This window comes from Panthera leo, chromosome B2 (assembly GCF_018350215.1).
Source record: "Panthera leo isolate Ple1 chromosome B2, P.leo_Ple1_pat1.1, whole genome shotgun sequence".
Classification (NCBI taxonomy): domain Eukaryota; kingdom Metazoa; phylum Chordata; class Mammalia; order Carnivora; family Felidae; genus Panthera; species Panthera leo.
This window is the reverse complement of record NC_056683.1, coordinates 73257618-73280994: the sequence shown is the minus strand read 5'-3', so window position 1 is coordinate 73280994 and position 23377 is coordinate 73257618. Positions and strand designations below refer to the sequence as shown.

The 23377-nt window shown below is 38.5% G+C and overlaps 1 long non-coding RNA gene across 2 annotated transcripts in view; it reads right to left on the bottom strand.

The window, feature by feature from the left end:
• Nucleotides 1-3206: 3206 nt before the first annotated feature.
• LOC122220127 overlaps nt 3207-23377 on the bottom strand; it is a 262266-nt gene continuing 242095 nt past the window's right edge. For both annotated transcript variants that reach the window (XR_006202686.1, XR_006202687.1), the window contains exon 5: nt 3207-3263. This is a non-coding gene — a long non-coding RNA (uncharacterized LOC122220127). The remainder of the gene's footprint in view (nt 3264-23377) is intronic.

Genomic DNA, 23377 nt, shown 5'->3' with positions numbered 1-23377 from the left:
TTCATTGGTAATACAAAGCTAACACTTCATGTGTAATAATTAATGTGATAATTACTTAACTTAATGATTTCCCTTTTATTTTTCTTAAAACTCAAACAGTCTTTGTATGTAGACATTTGGCTTATTAGCACATCCCCATTTACTGTATCTATTATTATTGTTTCAATCCATTGCTTTTAATTACAATCCTTTATGCAGTTACATTGGCTGTTTCTTACTTAATGGTCTCTTCAAGTTGTATGTTCCTATGCTTTTATTGTGTTAAAATATTTCCTCACTCCCTACCTGTGTATATTTATCAGAGTCACAATTTTACAGCTGGATGGAATTGTTAAAACATCATCTGATTCTTTTTTTGCTTGTTTTTTAATAACAGAACAAACTGAGAAGCAGAGAACTGTTTTGTGTGACTTTGTGCAGCTGGTTGGTGGCTGAGCCAAGACCAGCTGGTCTTCAGACTTATTTTCAAACCTGGTGCCCTTTCCACTGCCCACGTGATGTCCTTCTATTAGCTCATCTTCACTGATCTCTTCCTCCTTCCAAACCTCTTCACATAAACCAATTCACTTCACCAGATAGTATCTATTCTTCCTGTTTTGTCTATGCTCCTGGGTATTGGGAGAAGAAAATTGTTGGTCCTTATTGAATTTTCTATTTCCTATTTTAGATTTCATCTTTCATATTACTTCCATAAAAATTGAAATACTACTTTTATTTTAAAATTCCTGTGACTTGGGTAAGGTTCTGCTTTTGCTTATTTGATTTTGTGCTTTTTCTACATTCTTTTTTTTTTTTTTAATTTTTTAACGTTTATTCATTATTGAGAGAAGACATACAGCGTGAGCAGGCGAGGGGTAGAGAGAGGGGGAGACACAGAATCTGAAGTAGGCTCCAGGCTTCGAGCTGTCAGCACAGAGACCGATGCAGGGCTCTAACTCACAAACTGAGATCATGACCTGAGCCGAAGTCAGTCGCCCAACCAACTGAGCCACCCAGGAACCCCAACTTTTTCTATATTCTTCTTGAGCCTATTTTGTTTACTTAGATCAACTATTTTTTATTTGTACAGATAAAATAGGTTATCCCTCTCATTTTTCTTTCCTCCACATTTTATTTAATAGAAGATAATCCTAAATTTTGGTTAGCACATTCTATTTCCTTTTAGGATATTATGGGCAACTTGAGTATTAATATTCTTTAGTTAAAAGAATAACTTCTTTCGTAGAATTCTTGCATATCAAAGTTAGAAGACTCGTGATCCAAGCTAATTTCCAGTGCCATCATTCCTTTTAAACCACCCTCCTTCCATGTTAAGCCTTTGCTTGAAGACATCCAAAGATAGGGAATTCAGTATTTCTATGAAATCCTAACTGCCTCTGGACATACTACCTTTTAGAATCTTCTTTTCATTCAGTTGAATCAATCCCTCTCAGTAATATAATTCTGACTTCAGAGCCATAAAAAACAACTCCAGTTCTACTTTCAGCCAGCTGATCATGTATTTGAAAGCAGCTTTCATTTCCCCCTGTGCCTGTTCTTCCTCAGGCTAGACATTCCCATTTCCTCCAAACTATGGTCCAGTAATTTGGTTTTAAGTTCTCTCATCATCCTGACCGTCTGTTAAAGGCCCAGAACCGACTGCAGTTCTGCAGGTGAGCCCTGACCAGGGAGGCAGAGCTCTCTCTTTCATCCTGATCTTTGCAGTTGTGCTTTCGTGCTGGGCACATTACTGTTCATTCACACTGAGTGGCTTGTTATGGGCTGAATTGTGTCCCCCTACAAAAGGTATGTTGAAGTCCCAACTCCCAGTATCTCAGAATGTGACCTTGTTTGGAATTGGGGTTTTACAGAGGTAATTAAATAAAATGAGGTCATTAGGGTGGGCCCTAATCCAATGCGACTGGTGTCCTTATGAAAAGGGGAAATTAGGACACGGAGACAGACACGCACAGAGGGAAGATGACGTGAAGAACCAAGGAGAAGATGGTCATGTGACTGGAGTGATATGTCTGCAAGCCAAGGAATGCCAAGGATTTTTGGCAAACACCAGAAGCTAGAAGAGGCAAGGAAGACTTCTTCCTCAGAGTCATCAGTGAGAGCTTGGCCCTGCTGACACCTTAATTTTGGACTTCTGGCTTCCAGGACTGTGAGACAACACATTTCTGTTGTTTCAAGTTACCCAGTTTTTGGTACTTTGTTATGAAGGTCCTAGGAAGCCTAATACATGTCCTTTCACCAAAGCTCTCTGCTTTTTATTCCCTACTCTGTCTCTCTTGTCCCCTTCTCTCATAACAATGTGCTGGCCCTTCTAATCCATGTGAAAAGCTCTTTCTTTCTTTCTTCTAAGTTTCATTTTTGTTTGATTTGGCTCATTACATAAGCCGATTGAGCTTTTTTTTTTTTTTTTTTAATGAAATTTATTGTCAAATTGGTTTCCATACAATACCCAGTGCTCATCCCAACAGGTGCCCTCCTCAATGCCCATCACCCACTTTCCCCTCTCCCCCACCCCCCATCAACCCTCAGTTTGTTCTCAGCGATTGAGCTCTTTTATGTCCTGTTTCTATCATGTTGGTAATTGTTATCTGTCCCAACTTAAGTATTTTCAGAGTTGCTGAGAATTTTTACTCAAACCACTAGTAAATCATTGAATGAGATACAGAAGACCTTCTTGGAACTACCTTTAGGTCAACACTGACTTGTTTTCTTACTGCAGTTGTTCAGCCCATTTTAAACTCAACTAACTCCTTTAATCCAATTTATAATTTGTCTTGAAGTGCAAGAAAAATATTATAAAAGACATTGTCTAACATCTTGCTGCAATCATGACATGCCATGTTTATATCATTCCTTCTTGCCAATTTAGTAACTCTACCAACAATTAGTTTAATCTGGGATGACTTATTCTTCATTATCCCCACTTTGTTTTCATGTATTACAAGCCCAGCTTTTAATAGTTCAGTCAAGAATTTTTTCTAAAACATATATCAAATCTTTGGTTTGTGTTTTGTAAAATCTGTCTCTCCTCTTTGGAAATAAGAATCACAGTGGTTCATCTTCTGATTCCTCTGATTCCTCAAAGATTCAATTCTGAGAATTTGTTTACATCCCCCAGTCTCCCTCCCCCTGAAATATCCATATGTATTTTTTCCAGACTATGAAACTTAAGTTCTTTTACAATTATACTGTTATACTCTGTATACTTATCTTGGTTTTGGTTCTCTCTTATCATTTCTTCTGAACTTTTCAAACTGAAGATTCTTCTGGACAGAGAAGATGAAAGCATGAGTTCAAACTAAAGTCCTATGCATATTAAACATGTGATAATAATTATATCTTAAATTTCTTACATTGTGAAATAATATAAGCATTTTGATACATACTCCATTGTGTAGATGGGCAGCTACTGTTATCACATGTTTTCTTGCTTAAATTTTTACCTGACACAAGAATCAGTAACTTAATAGTTTCTCTAAATATCCTTTTCTCAAAGTTGACTACAGTTTTCCTTGCCAAGAAAGATTTTTGTGTACTTGATAAAATTTCAGAATGTCCTGGAACAGTCTAGTACATTTTCAGTAGATAATTTTAGAAGACAACAGAATGTGGGTCAATACCAAAATATAAGTTATACACACTGTCATATGCATTGCTTGTGAGACTGATATACCATACTAGAGGAAGTAAATCCCTTATATAATACAGGAAAATACCTGTGCCTTAGCTATTTAAGGAGTATCACATAAAATTTTACTTGACTTAGGAAAACAAGTTCAAAATAGGTGCTTTGTTAATGGGAAGGTAACTGTAAGAGGCACTGGACCCAGGAGTAGATTGTTCTTGTCATATTTTGGAAATTATTGGCCAGGACTGCCTGTTACCTAAAGTTGGATGTGTGAGTCAGATGATTAAAACCTGACATTAGGCCTTCCATACTAGATGAGAACCCGACTGGCAGCAGACCTGCAGCTGGCCAAGCAAGAAACAGCACACAGGGCAGGTGGGAAGTGGTAGTCCTCAGATACTCTTCAAACAAATGGTTGGCACTGGAGCCAGGGAACCCAGAACAGGTTGTGCTTCAATTCAGTCCAACAAATACTAAATGGCTGATATGTGCCATTGTGCTAAGTGTTGGCAATTCAGGTAGGCAATAAACAACACAAACACTTGTGTTGTATGTAGAGTCAGATCTTTACCCCCTGAGAAAGCAATCTTAGAAAGATAAAGGCAGGACCACAGGACTCTCAGGGAAGCTAGAACCCAAGATAAATATTGAAGTGGTCATCAGAATGAGATCTCTGTTAGGTGTGCAGAGATGTGACTAAGCAGCAGAGGGAGCATTTAGACACTTAGGGGCCAGCCTTCTATTAACATAGTCCAAGTTCGACTATGATTAGAATGCTGAGCAAAGCATCTACATTTTAAGTCCATTTAAGGCCATTTAGAATGGCCAGAATGGATCAAGGTGTGGTGTGGTGTGGTGTGGTGGGAGGGACAAGATGATGGGTGATGCCAAGGTTGTTTCTATATCCCTTAATCTGGAACTGGGGTAGAATTGCACCTGTTTATGTTTTCTAAGTCATCATTGATTATTTGCATTATTTCTCTGCATCTGTTAGCATTGAATTGTGGCTAGATGACTCAGACCTACCCATAAAAGTTGTATATTCAATAGATTCTTCCAGGGAGATTCCGGGACTAGAGAATGAGTCAAAAGAAATAACATGCTCCTCAGAAACTTCTGGAAGATGTCAGGGCACCTGGATGGCTCATTCAGGTGAGCATCTGACTTCAGCTCAGGTCCTGATCTCATGGTTTGTGAGTTTGAGCCCTGCATCAGGCTCACTGCTGTCAGCTCAAAGCCCACTTTGGATTCTCTGTCCCCTGTTCTCTCTGACCCTCCCCTGCTCATGCTCTCTGTCTCAAAAGTAAATAAAACATTATAAAAAAAGAACTTTTGGAAGATGTCAACCTTGGGAAGTGTAAGCACCCAATGAACCCTAAGTTCCTCCCATGATGTCCTTGATCCTACGGTCATAGTTACTCCTATACCCCTTTCTTATTAACAGAAACCCCATGGGGCGCCTGGGTGGCTCAGTCGGTTGAACGTCTGACTTCGGCCCAGGTCATGAGCTCACAGTCCATGGGTTCGAGCCCCGTGTCGGGCTCTGTGCTGACGGCTCGGAGCCTGGAGCCTGCTTTGGATTCTGTGTCACCCTCTTTCTCTGCCTCCCCTGCTCGTGCTCTGTCTCTCTCTGTCTCAGAAATAAATAAAAACATTAAAAAATTAATTAAAAAAAACCCAGAAACCCCTTCTTGTCTGGACAAGGTTTTGATTATGGATATAACATTTGACTCCTTTTAAATTTCTCTTTTATTGTCACAGACTTGGTTAAAAAGCATGTGTAAAAAATCACTCACTGAACTGTCCCCTGGTGCAAATGGTCTATCATTTGATTAACACCATTTTCCACTAAAAAGTTATCTGAGAACATAGTTGATAGGCAGAAATACATTTTATCCAGTACTTGAGATTGCTTTAGTAGATACCAGACATTTCTCAAAGATCTGGTGAGATAGGTTTATTTTTGAACATGTCCTTGGTAATGATAGTAAATTGTGCCATTTTTCTTATCATTTTCACTAACAGACTTCTTGATTAATCTGATAGCGCTGTCAGAAACAGACTTCACATTCTCTTAAGAATGAAAACTTTATGGGCACTTTATTGACTACCTTTTGTGACTTTTCTCTAGTTAATATACAATCAACATGCTTTTAGCTTCTTTTTCTAAAGTAAGTGAGAGAATGTAAAATAGCCCACAGCACATCATTTTGTACTCTAAATGCAAAGTGGGTGTTTCTTTTGACAAAGGGGAACACCCTTTCAAATAACATGAAGAACAGCATGACCATTAGTTCTAAGCAAAAACTCTAAAAGTCATACTATTTCCTTATTTCCTCCCTCCTTCTCTCTCTGTCCTCTCTTCTCTCTCCTTTGCTTCAGCAGCTATTTTTTGAGAGCCTACTCTGGGCTGGCTCTGTACCCTGCCCTCATGAGGCTTGCACTTAAGTGGGAGAGATAATTGCTAAACAACTAATTATTAAAAGTAATTTTTGAGAAATTCTAGCTTTTGCATATTAGCAACTGGGTTTCTCTCCCTTGTAATCCGAAGCCCCTCATCCTCTGACTTTTGCATGTACCTATCTAACAATTCCCTAAGATGTTTCATGGAGGAAGTCACGAACCACATTGATTGAACCTCCTATAATTCACAAAGCCCTCTGCCATCATCTGGGGCCTTAGGGCTAATAACTCTGTATTATATATCTTAAATGTATTTCCAAGGTAGCTCTTCTTAATCTTTCCCACTCTTCTTAATCACCAAACCTCAACTCTGCACAATCTCCCATTCTCTTCTTTCATGGGAAGTCAAGGCCAACATTATTCAGCTCAGAATGTCTCTGTATCTAGCTCAAGATTTATGTTTCAAAGATCTGTTTATTCTTACTTAACAATGTCTCCTTTCTTAGGATAAGTATCACTTTTCTTTTCTGAGGACTTGCTCTATCTCATGTTTTCTGATCTTTGGCCATTTATTTATTCCATAAGTCATATTCTTTTTCCCCCTACTCTTACCTACCTCTCATTTTTGTCATACTTTAAACTGTCCTTTTTCCACAACCTATACAAGGTCCCAAATATCCTTCATACTTAAAAACAAAAGACAAAAGCAAATAGCAACATCAGCCACCACTAACACAAACCCCTGCTAACTTCTTATGCTATTCATTAGTTTATCTCACTATTTCCTTTCTGAATATTTCAGTCTGCATTGTTTGCTTCTCATTCCTTACCATTCACTTTTTACCCACCTCCCTTACCTTGTAATTAGCAATATTTTCTTTTGAAGGTGATATTGAATGATTACCCATTATTTCATTCACTTACTGAAGAAACAGTTACTTGGTTACTTTTATATGTCAGGCACTATGGTAGGTGTGGAGTGAGACCCTAATCCACATCTTTCACTGAAGTGAAACATTTTCACTGAAGTATAACTTCAGTTCACTTCATGAAGTGAACATTTTCACTGAAGTATAACTATTAGAACAGATGTGGTATGTATAAGATATGGTAATTGCCAAACACCATAGCCTTTTTATTCATGTCTACAGAAACAGAAGGTTTTCAGTACTTTGTTCTTATTAAAACACTGCCTTATAATACCATGCCATTGACTATCTAGGTTTATATTTACCTCTTGGAGGCACTCCTTCTCTTCCTTTTTCACTGGCTGTTAGCCTTACCTTTAGTTTTTGCCTTTTATATTATAGACACAGCCTACATTTCTGTAAGTGATCCTTTTGATACATTGCCCGCCATGGCTCTGTTAACTGCAGCAGAAAGATGAAGAGTAGGAAGAACTGAGACCTTGAGGTGTGCATTCTCACTGAGTACCCGACTCAGAAGGACATATCCAGCAGTAAATTGTGGTAAAAAGTCTAGCCAGGCAGGGTAGCATGGTATACAGAGAGAGGGCAGATGCTCAGTCAAAACATAGCATTAATAAAAAGTTATACATGGAGGACGTGAAGATCTTGAGAATTAATATCCTTGATAGCTCTCCAGAACTATCTCAGTTGCCTCCTATTTACCTTGCTTCCATCTTCTATATGCTATCTCCAGATGTGTCTTGATGAATCATGTCTTTTAAAAACACCATTGCATTCAAACTCCTAGCATTCAAAATTCCCCATGATTTGGTTTTAAGCCTCATTTCTCCATTTCTTTCCACTTAGGTACTATGTTTTAACTAAACTGTTCTACTTGATAGCTCATGAACACATTCCATAGTGTTTTCCTCTTTGTCTTTGCTTTTCCAGTGGCTCTTTTCCCTATGACTACGTAGCCCACCTTTTTATCTCTACATCTATTTAATCCTTTACAAAAATAGCCAAATAAAGGTTCTTCCAACATTCTCTTGATTTTATCATCCAGGAAAGATTGCAGCATTCTTCAAATTCCCAATGCTAACTCTTATTTTTTTGACATGTGTAACAATAAAAAACCATGATATTTCTGTATTCATCTCTTACTAGGCAGTGAATTTCTTGAAGAAGCCATGTCATAAAAATATTTGTATATCAGTTCCCAAGATAGTGTTTTGCACATTGAAAGTACTCTGTAAATGTTTATTGAATAATCCCTTATAAGTGTGCTTCAAAGGAAAGTTATTATTAGTTTGTTCTTTGATTCATATACATTCATCCTCCTACCTGGAAATAAATTATCTAAATCCTATGCTTTGAACCTATCTTAAGCATATGATCCAGTGAATGACAAGTGTTTCTGGGAAGCATTAAACTGAAAATGTTACGTTCTATCTTTTCAATCAAATATAAATTTCCAATTAAAATAAAAAAATCATACCTTTGGAAGGTTTAGTAGGATGATATTTTTGAAAAAGACTTCTAACTGCATAAGTTTAGATCAGTTTAAGGAAATTCTCTGATTCTGAGCCCATGCTCTTTTCATTTTGTGTCTACTGGAGCATTTTCATTTACTTTAAGCTTTTCTTTCACCAGTCCTGTGATCTCTAAAAACTAATTTTAGGGGAGAGGATTCACCCAGACCAAGGCTTTTGAGATGGATAGAGGGGCAGAGGTCAGTGTGTGCAGGCAGTGGCATATCCATAGTCTTTTTTTTTTTTTGATTTTTTTTACATGTATTTATTTTGATAGAGAGAGAGAGCACAAGTGGAGGAGGGGCAGAGAGAGAAAGAGACACAGAATCCGAAGCAGGCTCCAGGCTCTGAGCTGTCAGCACAGAGACCGATGTGGGGCTTGAACTCACAAACCATGAAATCATGACCTGAGCCGAAGTTGGATGCTTAACTAACTGAGCCACCCAGGTGCCCCTGCATAGTTTTGGAGGAAGAGTAACTCAGTAAGGGGGGCCTGGGTGAATACCAGTTACAGTTGATGAAGGAAGAGGAGGAGATCAATAGCAACACACAAAAATTAGATTTATTTATTTATTTTTATTTTTTAAGGTTTATTTACTTTGAGAGATATGGAGTGAGCAGGAGAGGGGCAGAGAGCAAGGGAGAGAGAATCCCAAGCAGGCTCCATGCTGTCAGTACAGAGCCCCATGTGGGGCTCAATCCACGAACCATGAGATCATAACCTGAGCTGAGATCAGGAGCTGGATGCTCAACTAGCTGAGCTACCCAGGTACCCCCAAAATTAGATTTATTGATTCAGGGATGTCTAGTTGACCACCAAGGCTGAGTTATCATTACTGGACAGTATAAATGTAAGAGTGGGAAATACAGTGGAACGTCGAGGTAAATAGTTCTTGGCTAATTATTCACTAAAAATTAGTGTCTATCATGCTACAATCTTTTTTTTAATATTTATTTTTGAGAGAGAGAGAGAGAGAGAGGGAGGAAGGGAGAGAGAAAGAGAGAGAGAGAGCAGGGGAGGAGCAGAGACAGAGAGGGAGACACAGAATCATAAGCAGGCTCCAGGTTCTGAGCTGTCAGCACAGAGTCTGACACGAGTCTCAAACTCAGGAACCGCGAGATCATGACCTTGGCTGAAGTCGGATGCTTAAGTGACTGAGCCTTCTAGATGCCCCAATGCTACAATCTTTAATCGGCATTAAACACACACAAAGTATCACTGAACTAAAGAGGAGACAATTTCAAAATCATTTCCAGTACTTGCACAGTCTCTAGCTTAAAGTGAATGAAAACATCCTTTGCTACTTTGTCCATGTTAACAGCCTTGATTTGACTGAACTCTCTCATCTACAAGGCTCCTAAATGGCATTTACTTTCCAAAATTTTGGTCCTTATGTTCTCCTTAGTGTATATTCTCTGCTTTCTTCAAAGCAGCATCAGCTCTGTCATTGTGGTCCTTCCCATAGCTGTGGGCTACTTTCCTTTTTTTTTTTTTTGTCTTACCTGGGAAACTTGGTAAAAACTCCAACCAGGGAGGTATTCACTTCAGAGATTCTATGAAAAATCTTCTTAATTGTCTTTCCCAGCTTCTAGGGGTTCCCTATCTTCTTTCACTTGTAACTCCCTCTCAAAGCCAGCAATGTTGCTGATCTTTACTCTCTATGATCCTTATTCTCTAAGTCACATCTCCCTCTTACTGATCACAGCCAGGAGTTTCTCTACATTTAAGAACTCATGTGATTAGTTGGGCTCACTTGGATAGTCTAAGATAATCTCTCTACTTCAAGGTCCAGCCACTTGAATGAATCAACTGCAAAGTATTCACATCTCTAAAGTACCATATTCACAGATTCCACCATTTTTTCTTCCTACCACAGCATCTTATATCTACCAAACTCTTACTAATTTCATTAGAATCCATAGTGATACTAATAACTTCTTTTTTTCACCACTAAATTTCTTAATGGTGTTATCTTCCTCACAGTTCTTTGCACATATAAACATCAATAATAGTCTGTTTGAGAATTATGTTATCCATTTCAGATTGTGTCTTCAAGATGGAAATTATCTTAAAACTTTAGCCCATGGAGTACAATTGGCAGTTTAAGTATAGAATTTAGCTCTCACATTTGTTATATTTGACCTTCATCATGCTATGAAAATGTATAAATTCAAATACATGCAGGTAGGCACATATTCTCTAGTCCCCAAGACAGTCTCCACCATCTTCTACTGTCTGATACTCAACTTACTTCATTTGTGCAGACTAACTGCTGTCTTATTTCTAAGAACATTTGAGTTTGTGATATCTAATCTAGTCAATGTACTAAGCAATGAAATTATCACTTAAACAATACCTTGAGGCTTGTTAACATAATTTTTGTCTGAGTATTTCCAGTCATAGAGGTCTTATTATGTTATAAAATAGATTTGCAAGCAAAGTACTTTATTTCTTTGAGCCTCAGTTTTCATATCTATAGAATGGCATTTCTAATAATCCCAACTACCTAATGTATGGTTTTAAACATAAAGGGAGAGAATACATGTAACACACTTAGCAAAGTGGCACATAAAAAGCGTTCAATAAATTTTAGAGTGGGGAGGGATTAAATGCTGTAAGAGCTAGTGAGGATATTAGTATGGAATAATGAGAGTAGGGAGAGAAGAGATAAGAAAGAGGGATGTCATATAGTTAGAGGGAGAGATCATTCTAGTTAGAATTTAGGCAAATGCTATAGAGAGATCAAATAAGAAAAGGGCTAAAAGTGACAATTTCTGGCAACAAACCTGAAAAAGGCCATTCAGAAATGGGTAAAGGACTTGAATAGACATTCCTCCAAAGAAGATATACAAATGGCCATTAAGCACAAGAAAGGATGTGCCACATCACTGTCATTAGGGAAATGCAAATCAAAACCACAATAAGAACCCTTCACATGTACTAGGATGGCTACTCTTAAAAAAAAAAAGGAAAATGACAAATGTTGGCAAGGATGTGGAGAAATTGGAACTTGTGTGCATTCGTGGTTAGAATTAAAATAGTGCAGCTGCTGTGGAAAGCAATTTGGTAGTTTCTAAAAAGTTACACATAGAATTATTATCTTATGATCTAGAAATCACACTTCTGGCTAGGTACACAAAAGAATTGAAAGCAGAAAGATACTTATATGGCAATATTCATAGCAGTATTATTCACAATAGCCAAAAGGTAGAAACAACTCAAATGTCTGTCAACTGATGACTGGATAAACAAAATATGGCATATACACATAAAATATTATCCAGCTTTGAAAAGGAATAACATTCTGGTAACGTACTACAACATGGGTGTACCTTGAAAATATGCAAAGTGGAATAAACCAGACACAAGAGAACAAATATTGTATGATTCTACTACTTATGTGAGGTATCTAGAATAGGCAAATTCATAGTGACAGAAAATAGAAGAGGACTTACCAGTGGCTGAGAGTAGAGGAGAAAAGAAGTTATTGTATAATGGATTCAGAATTTCTGTTTGTGCTAAAACTTCTGGAAATGGATAGTGGTGATGCTTGCATGACACTGTGAATGTACTTACTGTCATCGAATTATGTACTTAAACATGATTAAAATGGGAAATTTTATCTTACATATATTTGCCATAATAAAAAATATACACAAAAATGATCTCTGTGCATTAAGATGTTATAGGTGACCTTTCCAGTCATTTTCAGAATTAAGGGCAAGAATCACCAGTTTACAGTGTACTGTTGGGAAAATGGGAAGCAAGGAATTAGAGTCATCAAGAACAGAGTCCCCGGGGTGCCTGGGTGGCTCAGTTGGTTAAGCGTCTGACTTCGTCCCAGGTCATGATCTCACGGCTCGTGAATTCGAGCCCTGAGTCAGGCTCTGTGCTGACGCTGAGAGCCTGGAGCCTGCTTTGGATTCTGTGTCTCCCTCTCTCTCTGCCCCTTCCTAGCTCACGCTCACAAACACACTCTCTCTGTCAAAAATAAATAAACTTGAAAAAAAATAGCATCCTGCATAGAAGTTGGGCTCTGAAGAGGATAAGTAGGGTGATGGCCACAGGGCTTATGCAGAGTCAAGATAGGGTTTCTTGAAGAGATATGAAATATTTGGATATATTTTAAATAAACATTTATGTGCTGAAGAGAAGCCAGAAAAGAGGGGGAGGTTGGTTACACAGCAGAAAGAGATTGTTGATAGAATCAGGTACTGAAGAAGTAAACAGGAAAATGGAGGGAAGGAAGTAAAGTTTAGTGGGAATGAATGTAACTTTGTACATTGGGTAGAAGGTTGAGGTAGCTTATACCATAAGCATTCATTTCTTCTGGGAAGTAGCAGGTGAGGCTGCTAATAAGAGTGAGGCCCGTGCAACAAAGGAGAGAGGTGATAGTTTGGAACAGCTGCCGAGAGCTGGAGAGGGAGCTGATCAATAATAAGCAAAAGGAATGTTGTCTGTAGTAAGTGTACAGGAAGTGAGAATTATAATTTTTTATGTGATTGTACAATTTTTCTCCATTTGTTTTCAGCAGCCTTGGGGAGTACTGGAACGGGAAGATGATTGGGTTCATTTTGTGTGGGGTTTTTAGAGCAGGGGCAACAGGACATATAGATGAGGAAATTAAAATCCAATTTTGGTGGGAGGATAGTTTAAGTGATTGGGGTCCATGATGATTAAAGAAAGGAATCAAATGAGGAGGAAAACAGATGAGTCATTGCTAGTTTTCACTGACTAGGCCAGTAGAATTGTTACTTCTTATGAAACTGACGTGGCAAGATCATTGGCTTTTGAAACTAGAAATCCTGGGTTCTAGATTCAGTTCTGCCACTAACCAGATATATTGCATTGAACAAGTCGTTTCGTATCACAGGGCCTCAGTTTTCTTAATGGTGAAATGGTACTGGGGTCAGATTAAATCTGAATCTCCTTCCATTTCTAATATTCTGGGACCACAGGTCAGATGATTTTGTCTGATTAGGAATTTTCACAAGTCTCTGGAGTGGGAAACCCTTTTATATAGACCTTTTCTTAACACTGGAATAGGTGTCTCTTTCCTAAAGAACTTGGTCCCTTATACACTGTCAGAGGAAGATGTAATCCATTTGTCAGCCAATAATAAGAGAACATCAGAATTCAAGTGTCCAAACCATTTATTCCATGTCTGCTCATCATTGTTGATGTTCCTATTGTCCTGAGTCATCTCAGGAAAGCTTAGCTGCTGTTATTAGGGCACAGCCCTGCACCCTTCTCTTCTTTTTCCCTTGCTTCTTTTTTTTTAAAGTTTATTCATTTATTTTGAGAGAGAGAGAGAGAGAGAGCGAGCAGGCACGAGCAGAGGAGGGGCAGAGAGAGAGAGAGAGAGAGAGAGAGAGAGAGAGAGAATCCCAAGTAAGCTCTGTGCTGTCAACACAGAGCCTGAAGTGGGGCTCCATTTCACAATTGTGAGATCATGACTTGATCATGACTCTTGAGATCAAGAGTTGGACACTTAACCGACTGAGCCACGCAGGCACCCCTTCCCTTGCCTTTTTTTTTTTTTTTTAAATCTCACTACTTGGTCTATCTTCTAGCATGTTATTGAATAAATCAGAAGATATTTATCAAGGGCTCCATGAGGTGCCCTGCTCCATGTTAAAACATTGGGAATTCAGGATAATCAAGTCACAGCTGTTTTGCCCTGTGAAATTTATATTCTGGGTGGGGAGATAATAACCAAGCATGTAAAATCTTAATGAATAACATAAGGCAATATATAAGTAATGCCAACCTATAAATTAAAGACAAATATACTGGGGTTTCAGCAGTAACAGGTCATCATAGATCTGTGGGGCAAGTGGAGTTTGAATTAGGTCTTGAACATTGGATACAATCTGGAAGGCTCTCTTGACCATAAATTGGCAGAATTAGGCTTGGTAGTGAGAAGGAACTTGCTGTGCTCTTGTTAGTTTCTGCTTCCCTCTCTCTCTCACCTGAAATTCATTGACAGTTCCTTTTTTCAGTTCTCTGTATCCAATTTCTTCTCATCTGTCCATAGCTCTTCATACCTTATAGAGATATCTGGGTGGCTTTTGCTGTTTAAAAATAAGCTGAAGCCCCTTTTTAGCTTTGGGGGTGAGGTTGTGGCATCAGCTGCTCAGATTGCCAAGCCACCTGCATTATTGGCTTTGGCAGGTATGCTCAGGAATTTGCTATGTTAAAAACAGCTCTTTCAGTATTTATAGTACACCTGTTAAGTGTTGACAAGCATGCATTCCAAAATAGCACTTTCTTTTGCCCACATCTTTTCCATGTCATATATAAAAGCATACTGCAACAACGTTAAAATTGTACCTGTAGAAAAGGGATGGGAATGCTTTCTTGTTGATTGCAATGTGAAGCAGGGTGTGAGGTGGGATTACACTTCATGTAAGAGGCAAAATTATCACTGGGAAGTGGCTTGTAAATGAATCCAAATCTATGGAGGACATGAGGTATAAGATTTAGTTAAAGGACTAACTGAAAGTTCTTAGAATAGATTAGTTTAACTCCATGCTCTGACCCTGTATGCTGTAAGGCTCAGAACCACAGTGTGTGGAAATGATCATCACTTGACTATTTATGTCCTCATTGAAATTTAATTCCCCTAAATGTAGAATGTTTCATATGGAGAGTAAATTTGCCTGCACAGAACTCTTTAGAATACTATGGCACAATAGAAAATAATTTGAGACAGGTCCCACTTTTATGAAATTAATGGAGGCTAACAGTGCATAAATGGAGAAATTACTTAATAAAACTTATGAATAAGTCTACAAACCAGAACTCAATAATAATAATGATAATAATAATATAATAATAAGAAGAAAATATATGTTGAGCACTTACTATGTGTCAGGTGCTATTTTAAGTTTACAAAAGCTAAGGGGTGGGTGTGGGATTAACAGGGGCATATGAACTTGTGAGTCTGGGGCCTTACAATGCTATATGCTAATATTCTCTCTACCTCTCACCTGCCTTTCAGATCTATTCATCCTTCAGTTCCAAGAGCAATAAATCTCATTCTTTCAGGGAAAACTTCCTTAACATCTAAAACTACACTGTTCAATATAGATGCCACTAGCTGAATATTTAAATTTAAATCAATTAAAATTAAATAAATTGAAAAATTTAATTTCTTACTTGTAATGGTCATGTCATGTATTCATCAGTCACACATGGCTAGTGGCTATCATATTGGACTGTGCAGATATAGGACATTTCACAGGTACAGAATGTGCTATTGGACAGCCTTAACTACACTATAGATACCTATAACACATAGCTTCTTTCATAATAGTCAATGTACCTAAATTACATGTACAACCTCTGTCTTCTCTCTTGGATTTTATGCCCTGTGGAGTACAGACTTTCTATCTTCCTAAATGTGATACATTCATCATCCAGCACAGCATTTAGTATGTCTGGTGTCTGATGCACAATAATATTTTTGACCATTCACTAATGCATAGGAAGACATTAATAACTGCTTAGATGAGTCAGAAAATGTCTTCCAGAAGAGATAACATTTGGATTGACATTTGAAAGATGAATATGAGCTTGCCAGATTGTAAAGGGGGCAGGAAAAGGGGATAACTTGATGTGCCTAAAAGAAATAGGAATTGGCATTATAATTGTGGAACCCAGGAGAATGATGAGGCCTGCAGATACAAACTGAGGAGTAGAGTTGTCAACTTCTAGATTTGGTGGAAGCCATGGGAGCCACATGAGAGAATCTGTAGTATAAGAAAAGATGGGGAAGAAATTCATACACCGGAGAATGCTAACTTTTATGGGATCTAAACAACAGAAAAAGCCAATGAAGGCAGTTGAGAAGGAGCAAACAGGCAAAGGAAAAAGAAATTTGAAGAAGTAGAAAGTGGTCAGTAGAAGCCATGGAAGATTCAATGTTGGTCACGGCACCAAGGGGTGTGCTAATAACAAATCCTGCATTGTTTTCACATTCTTTAGCACTGTCAACTCTGATGCTAAAACAATGAAGTCTAACCACAGATAAACATTTTCAGCACCAGTAGATCTTCCTTCCTATTTTTTCTTGGTCGGAAACTACTCTCCTATTCTCTCCTGTCAAAAGGAAAGGTCTTACCACTCACTGTCTGGAAGATGTATCTGACTGATAGCAACTTCACATTAAGTTTCTCCCATGGGCATAAGGATCATTACTTTGCAGGGTTGGGTGTCTAAAGCTGAATTTGCCCTGTGAATTCTTAAAAGAGAGAGCCAGTAAAACAACGTTTAGCTGCTAAAGGAAGGCTGATTATGGTTCTAATTTTGGAATATTAGTGTCCTAAGTATAGGATATTTTATTGTCTCTGGGCAGTGCCTGACATATAGAGGACACTTTTAATATCTGTCACACTGGTAAATTGAATGATTCAAATAATTAACTGGACTATCCCATGAATTAATGAATTGTCACTGAAAATATTCAAGCAAAAGTTGTATATCTCTTAAAAAGAATGCAGCAGGTGGACTCCATGAACTGGAGAAGATTGATATAGAGGACCTGGATGCCCTCCTAGTCCACTATGCTGTGGTAATACACAATGAGAATTGTGATAGATAGAAACTTGAACTTCAAACATACTCTCCCTGAAAGTACAAAGGCATAGGAATAGGGAAATGATAAGAAAACCATGATTTTTCTGGATATCTGGCATTCATATTCCTCCACCTGCCATCCAGGCATCCAACATATAAAAACTCACCATAACAGAATTGAGTGTAAGAAAATAATCCACAGAGCATGTCCCCAGGTGCATCCTTTGGTTGAGTGCACCCTACCTTGTGCCTGTGTCCCAAACAACAGCAGATTGGTTTGGTGAAAACAACCAGTTCCAGACCTCGTAATATAGCTCAGAAAAATACTAGTGGGATTGATTCATAAATGGGAGCTGTATCCCAAGTGTAAATTTTGAAAAATAAATTGTAAACACCATAGAGAAGTCTAATGGTTTTGCCATTGCATGTCAGCGGAGTTGAAATCTGCTGTAAGGAATCTGGAAGTATGATAATATTGGAAGGGAAATAATTCTTAAGATGCACAGAATTTACCTGTCAGAGTGCTGACAACTCTGGAATTCTATCTTCAGTACCATTTCCAAATTGTTAGTTAAAGAGAAATAGACAAGAGTTCAAAATGAGTCTTATCCTTGACTCTGACATCCAGAATATTTATTGGCATACTAAAAAATGTTCTATTGGCATATTAGTCATAGTAGACGATAGATAAGAGTTGAAAGCATGAGTTCTGACAGTTGCCAACCTAGGTTTGACTGGGGCTCAGCTTTGTGAGTTTTGGCAAGTTGCTTACCCCTGTCCAAAATTCAATTTCTTCATCTGTAAAATGGGAATACTAATACATATCTCATAGTTGCTGTTGAGAGTGAAAATAATTATTAATTCTATACAAAGGGTTAAGTTTATAATTTGATTCTTAAAAACAGGATATTTTCAAAGAGCACTCAATATGGTAATTTTCATGAGGATTGGGTAGGTTAAACATATAGAGAATCAGTAACAATATTTTGTGGTGCTCACAGGGGACACTGAGACGTCACCAATCAAGTCTAAGAGCTTTACAATGGAATAAGATTTTTGCTGGCTTTGTCCCCCTTTCCTGTTGCCTATTGAGATGACTGGGAGAGCTGATAGCAAGCAAGTGCTACTCCTACGGGATTGATGAGTCAGATGCAGAGAGTAAAGAGCAATCTGCTAAGCTTCTGTGACCCTGAGTCCCCCCTCCCTCCTCCCGGGTTATGACTGACTCTTGCTCAGTTTTGCATTATTTCACCATGGAGATAAATATTCTCTGGAGGGAGGCAAGATTTGTTGGGCTTGTTTATTGCTGCAATAACATCTGACAGGTGTTAAGCAGCTGCCTTCTTTCCAGCTGCCCCCTTGTCTCCTTTTATTCTGAATAAGCTTAGTTGCCCCCAACCCCGTTTCCCCTGTGAATAGGACAGTTGCCTCACACCTTGGTCCTTGGTTGCCACTACTGTGCAGTGTTCATAAACTGAACTTTGGCATCAGACAACCATGGTTTCCATCTTAGTTCTTGGTACCTACCTAGCTTCTCTTACCCTCAACCTCTGCTCCATAAAACCAGGGTAATAGCATCCCATGTTTATGGAAATCAGAGAAGATGGTGGCTTTGAAATAAGCATTTCACATTTGTTAGCTTCTAAGATTATTATTAAAAATTTTCTCTAGGCCTTTGAATCTTATTTTGGAACAACCCACTCTGGATTCCAAATAGCCCTGGTAAAAATGTGAACTCTGAAAGTTATTTGCTTAGGCTTCTGGCTAGCTTCAGATTTATGTATGGGCTTTTCTTTGTAGGCAAAATGTCTGGCCAAACTATTGACTGAATGACTCTGTATTCTCTTTTGCTTCATTTATTATTGCTCATTAGTCTATGGGCTAGCTAGGTAGTTCTGGGCCCTGCTTAACTGGTCACTGCTTAGTTCTGCTAAGTTCACTAATGCATCTTCTGTGCATTGTTAGGTTGGTTAGGAATAGAATGTTTTAGCAGGATCTCACTCAGGTGGCTAGCCAATAGTTTGGGTGATGTGGAAGACTGGGCTATGTGTTTTTTTTCATCCAGCAAGCCAACCCAGTCTTTTCCTTATGCTGGTAGGCCAATTCCAAGAGGGAGAGGTAAAGCATTCAAGGTCTCCCAGGGCCTAAGCTTAGAACCAGCATGCTATCACTTCTACGGCATTTTATTGGCCAAAGCAAGTCACAGATTCAAGAGGTGAAAAAACAGATCTCACCTAATAAAGGGAAGATGTGCAAAGGTACATTGCAAAGGGCATGGATAACAAGAAGTTGTAAACATTTGGGACCATTAGTCTATCACATTCTCATGCTAAATTAGTCCTTAGCCCTGGGCACTTGCATCCTTGTCTCAGTAACTGGTACATAAAGCTGAACTATTAATCTACTGTGTTCCATCCAAGGGGCTAAAATTATTATCATTTTATAGTATTTTAACAACCACTTTCATGGCACCAGTGGCAATGAAGATATACATAGTGTTTTGAACAGATCAGAATGACTGATTTTTCCTTCTTTTCTGTTTCTTCTTCTCTCTCACTCTACTCCTACTCCCTACTGAATGTTCTTTGAACTGGGTGATCTACTCTGAAGAGTGTAAAGCAAACGTAGAAAGTGGTAGGGCAAAAATAGGGGGGTAAAACTCCAACTTCTAAAAGTTCTCTGTTCTGTTTGCTCTTAGAATCACCTCATAGTTAAAATAATGCACAGTCATCACTTGATACTCAGTTTTGAGAAATAAGTCTCTCTTTTTTCCTTCTTCTTTTTTTTAATGTCTATTTATTTTTGAGAGAGACAGAGACAGAGTGTGAGCAGGGTAGGGGCAGAGAGAGAGGGAGGCACAGGATCTGAAGTGGGCTCCAGGCTCTGAGCAATCAGCACAGAGCCCGATGTGGGGCTTGAACTCACAAACTGAGATCATGACCTGAGCCGAAGTTGGACACCCAACCGACTCAGCCACCCAGGCATGCTTCTCTTTTTCCCTTCCCTGTCTATTGCTAATATTTATTTTTCACCATGGGATGATGGTTGAGATTTTTTTTTATTTTTTTTAATTTTTATTTATTTATTTTTTAAATATATGAAATTTATTGTCAAATTGGTTTCCATACAACACCCAGTGCTCATCCCAAAAGGTGCCCTCCTCAATACCCATCCCCCACCCTCCCCTCCCTCCCACCCCCCATCAACCCTCAGTTTGTTCTCAGTTTTTAACAGTCTCTTATGCTTTGGCTCTCTCCCACTCTAACCTCTTTTTTTTTTTTTTCCTTCCCCTCCCCCATGGGTTTCTGTTACGTTTCTCAGGATCCACATAAGAGTGAAACCATATGGTATCTGTCTTTCTCTGTATGGCTTATTTCACTTAGCATCACACTCTCCAGTTCCATCCACGTTGCTACAAAAGGCCATATTTCATTCTTTCTCATTGCCACGTAGTATTCCATTGTGTATATAAACCACAATTTCTTTACCCATTCATCAGTTGATGGACATTTAGGCACTTCTCTAAAGAAGACATCGAATGACCAACAGGCACATGAAAAGATGTTCAACGTCGCTCCTTATCAGGGAAATACAAATCAAAACTACACTCAGATATCACCTCACGCCAGTCAGAGTGGCCAAAATGAACAAATCAGGAGACTATAGATGCTAGAGAGGATGTGGAGAAACGGGAACCCTCTTGCACTGTTGGTGGGAATGCAAATTGGTGCAGCCGCTCTGGAAAGCAGTGTGGAGGTTCTTCAGAAAATTAAAAATAGACCTACCCTATGACCCAGCAATAGCACTGCTAGGAATTTATCCAAGGGATACAGGAGTACTGATGCATAGGGGCACTTGTACCCCAATGTTTATAGCAGCACTCTCAACAATAGCCAAATTATGGATGGTTGAGATTTTTTTACACTGAGTATATTTTGTCTTTCTGCAGTATGTTGGCCCACCGTGGCCAGCACCTCAGGGCTCACTTCCCAGAGGGCCTTTCTGTACATGGTCTGTGGATGTCACTTAGGTGTCTGGAAACATAAAGAATAGTCAGAAGGAGGAGACATGTAGAGCAGAGCATCAGGAGGAAATGTGTGTCTACCAGTCATGAGGAGTTATGTCCAAGGACCAGTAAAAGAAAGGCAAAAACACACAAAGAGCTACCCTTGAATGGCTGACTCAACCAAGTGTGAGTCTCAGGGAATCAGGGTTACAAAGTGAAATAAAAAGCCAGAAGCATGATTCGTATACCCACAGACTTTACAATCTGGTGTACAATTGAGAGGAATTCACTACAAAGAACAAAGAATTGCAAGGATGGCCTGGAGTGGCTAGAGAAGGCTAACAAACTCTGGTGAGTTGAAAATACATGTTATTTTCTGAGATGACTCAGAATGTTTGGATCTCAAACAGGAGACAAAGGAGTCAAGGAAATTCCATGTGCTTCCTTAATTTTTTCTAGTTTGCTGATTCAGAGACTAATTGAGCTTCAGAGTTGGAGGAGACCTTAGATGTCATCTAGAAAAAAATGTTTTCTTGCCATCTAATATTTGAAAATGTTGAAAGCCTTCTTCCACAAACCTTTCCCTCAGCCCTTGACTAGGTTGGCAACACTCCAAACCTTATTGTATGGAAAATTGACCCTCTGTTTGTGTCTCTGCTGACACACCCTGAAGTAGGGGAAACTTAAGGCTCTTTGGAAGGAGACAGTTCATTTCCCTAGCCAGCACAGACCCATCACCTCTCCTTCAAAGCTTTCATTTAACATCTGAATCAAAGGTTGGCCTAACCATGGAACACAGCCCTTCCCTTCCTTTTTTTTTTTTTTTCCTGTCAAAGTGAAAAATGGCTGGGTGGGAGCTCTAATTATGTGGAACATGCTGGCACCGTTTTCATGCCCAAGAAAATTGGTGTAACCACTGTCCTTGAAGCAGATGAGGTGATGCTGTGGTGACCAGAAAGAGGGACTGGTGTTGGCTCAGCAGTAGCAACAAAACCTAGTGTTTGCACAGTGTTTTATCATTTTAAGGAAAATTTACATATATTATTTCATTTGAATCTTGTTCAATTTAGTACTCTAGACCTGATAACTATTATCATCTGCTCTCATGTCTCACATTAATAAAAAGGCTTAGAGAAGCGAAGTTGACTTAAGTAAGTTAGTAATCAAGATATCTAGAATCTAGATTTTCACCCCAACTCTCAGTTTATCATTATTTTTACTATAATATATATATTTTTCTTATTAGCTCATTCTATAATTTTTAAAATTTGTTTGGTAACTTACATTCTGTAAAATGTCTCCAAAATAAATAAATGTCATTGGTCTTTGTCCTTTTCATAAGGAAACTAAAAAAACTCCAATGATTTGTCCCCTAAAGTCAACTATAACTCTGCCTTTGTGATGTCCTTTGTCTCACAAAATCTGCACTGTGATCCACTTAGGAATTTTAAGATATAAAAAATAAATCCATGGGAGGGAAAATATTTAAAAATTTAAGCAATTTTCTTCCTACTCTAAAAATATGGGTCTCTTGCTTGTTAATGCTGACAACATCTCAGTGAGGGAAGGAGGTCAGGAACACTATTATCTCTCTGTTTTTAAAAGCGAGTACACAGAGAGGAAATAACTTGCCCAAGGACATGGTGACTCAGTCAGCAGAGGAGCCAGGATGAAAACAGCTCTCATTTTTTACTTTCAATACACACCAAGACCATGATCCACATGGGTTACAGAATTATAGCCCTTCACAAACAAGCACATATTAGTCAGACATGGAAATAATTATGTCCCTTCACATTTTGAACAGAAAGTGAACTCTCAAAGATATTGGCAAAAGGAAAGGCAAAGATTCCTAAAGACTGTTCTTTTTTTTTTTTTTTTTTTTTTTTTTTACTTTTATTTCTAAGTCACAGATGGCTAGTCTGAAAATGGGAAAAAACCCTTTTCTTGTCTTTTCTCTCAGGCCTGGCCTCACATAACACCTACTACCACACCCCTGTGGAGAGAAGGATTATACTTTCCACTATTCCCTAGGGTAGATTTTGTTCTTTTAAAATAAACAAACACTTGAAAACTCTTTTTCTTCTAATATTAGCTTTGGTCTTGAACCAGAATTGATTTGGCATCGAGTAACTAGAAAGGATGAATAGTATTTTCAATGAGTGGTCGAAGAGATTCTCTTTTGACAGAATCTTTTAGAATCATCATCCAGCATGATGAACCATAAGTGGGACTAATTTTGATGGAGAGAAATAACAAAAGGAGAGAGCCATTCATCACCCTCCTTGGTTGCGGTCACCTAGTGATGCCAGTGGAGGAAGC